The sequence below is a fragment of the Gallinula chloropus genome, assembly GCF_964237585.1.
Source record: "Gallinula chloropus genome assembly, chromosome: 2".
NCBI lineage: Eukaryota > Metazoa > Chordata > Aves > Gruiformes > Rallidae > Gallinula > Gallinula chloropus.
This window is the reverse complement of record NC_140086.1, coordinates 999871-1007626: the sequence shown is the minus strand read 5'-3', so window position 1 is coordinate 1007626 and position 7756 is coordinate 999871.

Here is a 7756-nt window from a genome sequence, read left to right as displayed (position 1 = left end):
TGAGCTTGTGAGATTCGGGCTGGATGGATTCAGTGACCTAAAAGTAGCACCCAACACGCCAAAGAATGGTTTGTCAGTCAAATGGTGAGAGTGTGGGATCGGTTTACCTAAGGAGACCATTCGTTTAGCTGGTAGGGGACTGGTTGGGACAGAGGTAGGAATTGGCAGGTTGTCTCTTCCTTGCTGATTATTGCTTTTGATCAGGACATTGGGACCGATTGCCAAGATGCTTCTTAGCTCCTGTCTTTTAATAAAACACAGCCCCCCCCTATCCTTGCCAGATTCCCAATACCTAAATCCCCAGGGTTTACTGATAGTCCATCCCAGGTCATTTTCATTGGTTGCATTTAACAGAAGATATTCACATAACTCTCTGTCCTTAGGTTTTATTGCCAGCTGAATCCTCAAAGTTCTCACCCACGTTTGATCTTTGTACCTAAAGCATTTGTGAGGTCCAAATTGAACCTTTAGGTACTTACCCGGTCCTGCTCCTGGTTTCCAGTCAGAGGCTATGGACTCACATCCCCAAGAAGGACAGTAGTAGTGACTTGGGGAGTTGCAGTGAGATTTGCCAGGATTCAAGCTAGGACACACATAGTACCTCACATCACTTAAGCAAGGCTTCAATGGGACTAGGTCACAGGGGGACACCTCAAAGCTCGGGGGCCCTGAGGTGACGATCTTTCATAATATTTTCTGATCCTCCCATCTTCCTGTGGAAAGTGCTAAGAAATGTTGCTTTTGCAAACTGAAAAATGTTATGGTATTCTTTACTGACTTAAAGGACTCAGGCTGCCTCATCAGGAATCCTGTGTAGAGAATTTAGGATAGCACATAAAATAAGGGGGAATACTGTTCTCAAATTAGGGTTCAATTTGAGTACATAGCTCTGCTAAAAGATACAGATGATCCTGGACAATGAGATAAGGGGTTAAATCGTGACTGAGGACATGGGCTGGAACTTAAGGAAATCAGGCTCAACGAACAGGCTTCAACCATGTGGATTGGACATCAAGGCAAACAGGAAAAACGGGCAAAACGATGTGGGGGGTCTGGATAAATCTGATCATTTTGATCAGGAGTGAACAAACCTTTCACAAAATTAACATGTGCAATCTGAAACCTGTCTGGAGCTTTGACTTCCTTCAGCCCAGGGCCATGTTAGTTGCTGGGAAAGTTAAGATAAAGACAACTACTGGCCAGTAAGCAGTTGTCCCAGACAAAAGGACTCCTACATGTTAATTTACTTCACCAATGGAAGTGGGAATGTCCCAGACATGCCATGTGTATTATATTGTGCGCTGCTGTGGATGGGGCGCCTGGGTTGAGCCTGTAAAACCCATAGTTAAACAGAGGAAGGAGGAGGTGAAAGGTTCAACCTGAGGAAGACCTAGGAGCCTTCATCGCTGAGACCCCCGACGACCACTACCACAGGACGATGCGCAGACGCAATTGGGAGGAGTTTATGGAAACCACCTCTTGGAACTCATCTTAATAGGAAGTGGGACAGGTGATGAATATGTATAGATGTGTGGTATAAAAAGGCTGCTGGCCCTCACCAAAAGTGTGCCGACTTTGTTGGGTCACCCAGCCTTGCAAGAACGTATAATAAATCACTGCTTCACTCCTTGTCTACCTTAAGTCCTGTTTTTAGGACCTTTTGTCATTTCTAACATGCCTAACACCCATTCCCATGGTTGATGTTCACACAAACCCATAGATGGTACGACAAACCCCAAAAGCAAAAGCACAGAGAACCATCTCTGCGCTTCCCCACGGAGGCTGTTTCGCCGTTGTTTGGACTCTGCCAGCGTGGAACCTCTAGGTGCAAACAGGACTTGTTGTCCTCCTTTGGTGCACGGGTCACAGGGGCATCCCATGATCTGATCCTGTGGATAAAAACTCCCAGTTTTCATTAGTTTTATTCTGGCTTAATGGATTTAAGTGGACATCATTTAACTCTACCATCTTTCTTAACAGCAGCATAGCCTCATCCCGTAAGGACCAACTGTAAGGCTGAGCTAAACACACACAGGTTTCAATAGTGCCCAGGCAGAGCAGGCAGCTTAAGGGGAGTTGTAATACACAACTCAGTCTTGGGCTGCTTTTAAGCTCTTTATCTGCAGAGACACCTCATGGGGAGCTGTGTAGATGGCTCAGACTTGAGTTGTGGTGTAAACAGACTGAAGAGAGCACTTCACACAACCTGAAAAACCTGTATAGAGCCTGGCTAAGCCTTGGCTTCCTTCCACAGACATACATCCTGAGTCCCAATCAAACCACTACTCAAACTGTTTGGCAAGCCCTAAGGGTCCCCATTTGGTTTCAATGGGCCAAGATAGTGGGAATATGCAAGAGATAGGGCTGGAGGTGTCAGGCCCAGCCCTGCATCCTGTCACACACATCAGCAAAATGAACCAAATAAAAGCCCTGGCATTCCAGCTCCTATTGGGAGCCCTTCCTCCAACCTTAGGAGGAGACCCGCTGAGGTAACGTATTGGGAACCCTTACCTGGGAGACAGGGTAAGTGACTATTTGATATGTTTTAAGTGTGTCGTTCTGAGTGACTAACATATGGGTAACATTTTGTGTGCTTGTGAGCTGTGAAAGTGTGTTTTAGGGAAGCCACAGCGGTTGCCATAAGAGGACTTTGTGAATTGCCTACGGGGAGCGTAACCGTGGGGTTTGTGACTCTGCTGCTGATATGGGGGGGGGGGGGGCATATAGAAATAGAAAGAATAGCCCACAAAGATTGAAGTCATGTAATTATGTAGCTTGAAGAAACAGATAAGGAGGCCCACAGGAACTGGCTTGCAGGGAGGTAGATTTTGTAGGGAACAGCTGTAGGAAAATTTCAGGAGACAGAATGGGAACAGGATAACATCCATCACAGAGAATGTCAATTATCTCTTTGCTAATGAGGGAACAGATAGCTGGAATACATCCACAGGTCTCCCTGTAGGGACATAAATTGGTCCAAACGGATAAGAACACTGTAGGTTGGCAAGATTCTTGCGTTCCAGGCAAGAAAGTTGAAAAGTCCATCGTGAGGAAGACTCGGGGCCTTCATCCCATGGACCACCAGAGACCCAGGCCCATCATTTTTTTGAAGGATCTGCGCAAGCGGGAAAGATGATAAACTAATTAGCATAGGAGGCGAGGGTAGGCCGGTACAGGTAATTAATATGTATAGGTGTAAATGAATATTCATTATTAGATTGTATAAATACACCAACGGCTTGCTGTGTAGGGGTGCACGCTTGTGGTGGAGAGATCCCCCGTACACCCAGCGCTGAATAAACATACCTAACTTTATAACTTTCGAGTTATAGAGTCTATTTTCCGCACGTCACGGCGGGTCATTTTATTGTGTGTTGTGTGGTGCAGCAGAGTATTTTGTGGATCTTTGTGATTGTGATCAGTGTGGTCACCCTTCCAAACTGCAATAGTCAATTCCCCATTGTATCCAACAATAACCTGCAAGTGACGTACTGAATTTGCATTCTGGGTATGTTTTTTGGTTTGTTTTTTTTTTTTAAATAAATTACTATTAATTCTATTTTAAAAACCTATGGTCCAGTGTCTTTCCATCACACCAACCTCCACCCTTGTTCCCATTCCCCTAGTTCATCCCTGATTACAACCAGTGGGCCTTCCTCTTAAACGCTCGCGTGGCCCAAGGTTTTTTGAGTGGGGCTATTCACTTCCTCTCCCCTGGGGAACTGGCTCAGTGCTAATTAGAGCAGTTGCCAACAGGCGTGCTTGGTCTCCTGAAGGAATGGTATTTGTAAAACCTTCTACTTTGGCTAATGTTAGAAATGACAAAAGGTCCTAAAAACAGGACTTAAGGTGGACTTAAGTAGTGAAGCAGTGATTTATTATACGTTCTTGCAGGAGCGGGTGACCCAACAAAGTCGGCACACTTTTGGTCAGGGCCTGCAGCCTTTTTATACCACACATCCTTACATATTCATCACCTGTCCCGCTTCCTATTAAGATGAGTTCCAAGAGGTGGTTTCCATAAACTCCTCCCAATTGCGTCTGCGCATCGTCCTGTGGTAGTGGTTGTCGGGGGTCTCAGCGATGAAGGCTCCCGAGTCTTCCTCAGGTTGAACCTTTCACCTCCTCCTTCCTCTGTTTAACTATGGGTTTTACAGGCTCAACCCAGGCGCCCCATCCACAGCAGTGCACAATATAATACACATGGCATGTCTGGGATGTTCCCACTTCCATTGGTGAAGTAAATTAAAATGTAGGAGTCCTTTTGTCTGGGACAACTGCTTACTGGCCAGTAGTTGTCTTTATCTTAACTTTCCCAGCAACTGACATGGCCCTGGGCTGAAGGAAGTCAAAGCTCCAGACAGGTTTCAGATTGCACATGTTAATTTTGTGAAAGGTTTGTTCACTCCTGATCAAAATGATCAGATTTATCCAGACCCCCCACATCGTTTTGCCCGTTTTTCCTGTTTGCCTTGATGTCCAATCCACATGGTTGAAGCCTGTTCCTTGAGCCTGATTTCCTTATAAATTCCAGCCCATGTCCTCAGTCACGATTTAACCCCTTATCTCATTGTCCAGGATCATCTGTATCTTTTAGCAGAGCTATGTACTCAAATTGAACCCTTATTTGAGAACAGTATTCCCCCTTATTTTATGTGCTATCCTAAATTCTCTACACAGGATTCCTGATGAGGCAGCCTAAGTCCTTTAAGTCAGTAAAGAATACAATAACATTTTCCAGTTTGCAAAAGCAACATTTCTTAGCACTTTCCACACTAACACTTCCAACTTAGATTTTAATGCCCGATTCGCTCGTTTGATTATGGCTTGACCTGTGCTGTTATACGGAATCCCATACATTAGGGTGATGCCCCATTTGTGAGCGGATGCCTGAACTGATTTAGAGACAAAGTTTGAGCCAGTGTCTGTCTTAATTTGATTAGGGAAGCCAAGCCATGCCATGGCTGTTAGCCAGTGCTGGATGGTCGCTTTGGAGTCGACCTTAGAGTGTTGTGTAGCTACAATTACTCCACCGTATGAGGTTTCAGCAGCTGACAGAGCGTAAAATCCGACTGCCACACCTCAGAGGCTTTAAGGCTTCTGGGATTGACTCCACTGCACCACAGCGGTGATTTCTGGCAGTGAGGGCACGTGGCTACCACGTGTTTCGCGTCCTTGACTGAGATCCCACATCTCCTTGCTAGCGCTTTAGCTCCTATATGGAGAGATTCATAGAATCATAGAATGGTCTGGGTTGGAAGGGACCCCAAGGATCACAGAGCTCCAACCCCCCTGCCACAGGCAGGGCCACCAACCTCCAGGCCTGGAGCTACACAAGGTTGCCCCATCCAACTTGGCCCTGAACACCTCCAGGGACGGGGAATCCACCCCCTCTCTGGGCAGCCTGTTCCAGCACCAATTCATGCAGCTGGCAAGCATCTCTCAGCGTCCACAACCCTTTTGCAGCAGCATCTGCTTTGTCATTGCTGGTTTGGAAAAACCCTTTTACCAGGCTGTGGCTGTCGATGTGGATGACTGATACGGTGCCCTCTCAGGAAGAAAGTGCTGCTTCTAGCATTAAGGCTGTTGCAGACATTGGCACACCAGGTCCTGACATGGCTAAGCAAAGCTTGGCTGCGAACATTGACTCGGTCACTATGTTAAGATGCTCTGTTGGAAACAGTCCGCACGCCAGCATGATGGCCACTGCCTCTAGCTGCTGCACTGAAAGCCCACAGACAGTCATTTTAACACAGTGCCATTCTTCTTCTGCTTGCCACACCGCAGCCGCCGTTGAGGTTGCTGAGGATGCGTCTGTAAAGACCGTTGGTCCCTGTTGGGGTCGGTCCAAGACTTTTTGTGGAAGGTCAGTGTCAATGATTTTCAGCATCTGAGTCCAAGGGGGCTTTGCAGCGTGCCCGATTTCCCCACCGAATCCAACCAGGGCTATAGCCAGACACTCTGACATTGCCACTGGCTGTGCTGGGAGCTGTTTGTGGAAGGGTAGGTATATCTTGGCTGGTTTGACTCCCAGGTGACTTAGGGCAAGTTTTCTACCTTTCATGATGAGGTTACCAAGGCACTCAACTCCTGGAGCGAATGCACGCGACGGCTTCCCCAGGACTACCCACTGTATGGGTTGGGCTTTTTCAGGGCGGGGCTTGGGCTAGTGCCCCTACACCCCCTCCCTCTGTGAAATGTACATACAGGTCAAGTGGTACCTCCAGGTTCCATCTGTCAGGCGTACTTGATGGTATCTGCTGCTCGATAAAGTCGAGAGAGTTCCTTGCCTCTGCTGTCAGACTTTTCTGCTCCCTTCCAAGAGATCATACAGGGGATTCATAATTTCTGGAGGAATCAAGACAAGATTATGGAGCCATTGCAAAGAGCCCACTAACTGTTGCATGTCATGGAGCGTTTTGATGTCCTGGCGGATTTTTATTAGAGGTGGGGTTACGTAAGAGCTTGTTATCCCCACCCCCCCCAAGAAACTCACTCACACTCTCTTAATTTTCACGCTCACAATTTCGAACCCGTTTTGATTTCAGGGTCTCAGAGACCGTTGTTACCAGCTGCTCCACTTGACTCCCCGTTGGTGCAGCGATCAAGATGTCATCCGTATACTGAATGACGGTCGCGGTCGCTGCGTCGTACTGGTGCCAGCGCTCGATCCACTGTGATTTGGCAGATGGTAGGTGGGTTGATCATTCCCTGGGGCAGCACCTTCCACTGGAAGGGCAGGTGAGGGCGTTGGCTGTTTGGAAACATGACAGGAAAAGCAATCTGCTCCTTGTCCTCCTCATGCAAAGGGATAGAGAAAAAACAGCCTTTAATGTCAAGGACAGCACAAGGTTGCCCTTTTGGTATCATAGAGTTCATGGGCAGCAGCGTTTTGGACAGGGCCCCATAGGCTGAATTCTCTTGTTTACTTCACGTAGGTCATGCAGGAGGCGAAACCCTTGACTGGGTATTACAAAAACTGGGGTGTTCCATGGACTGGTAGGAGGCTCTATATGACCTCACTGTAATTCACAGTCAAGTAGCTCAAGAAGAGCATCCGTTCGAGGCTTTGGCAGGGGCCACTGCTCGACCCACACCGGGTCGGATGACTTCCACGTCGGTTTAATTGGTGGTAGCAGGTACGTGGCAGTGGCCCTCACAGTAAATTTGCCACCTTAGCCTTCAACAGTGAGCACCCAGCTTTCAGGACTCCCCCCAAAAGGATGAAGCCCTCAAACTCCCCCCCCCCCCGAATTAAAAAAATCCCCCCCCCCAAACCCACTCCCACCCCCACTTTGCTTTGCCACCAGTAACTCTCGGATAACCCAAACCCTCCCAGCAGAACCAGCCTGCAAACTGGTTTCCAACTGGAGGACTTCACGCCCCAGTTTCCTGGGGCGTGAAGTTTCCTGGTCACGCCAACCCTTCCCGGTGTCTTATGCTGCTCGGGACGGGCACGGTGCCACCACCACACCCGCTCCCTTTGCCAAAACCCTTTTAAACATTAAACTGGTGGAGCTGAGCCCCAGGCAGCCCTGAGGAACCACCGGTGCCACACAGCTCCTCCATCCCTCCTCCGGCACGACCCGAGGCCGAAGGCTCGCCGTAGCACCGAAGCTTTCCTCCTCATCATCATCATCCTCTTCCCTTCAGGTTTTCCTGGCACTGAGCTGGAGAAGGGACACGGTGAGGAGACACACCGGTAGCTGGAGCATCCTGGAGGAGCTGGTGGGGGATTCTCCATCTTTACCTCACC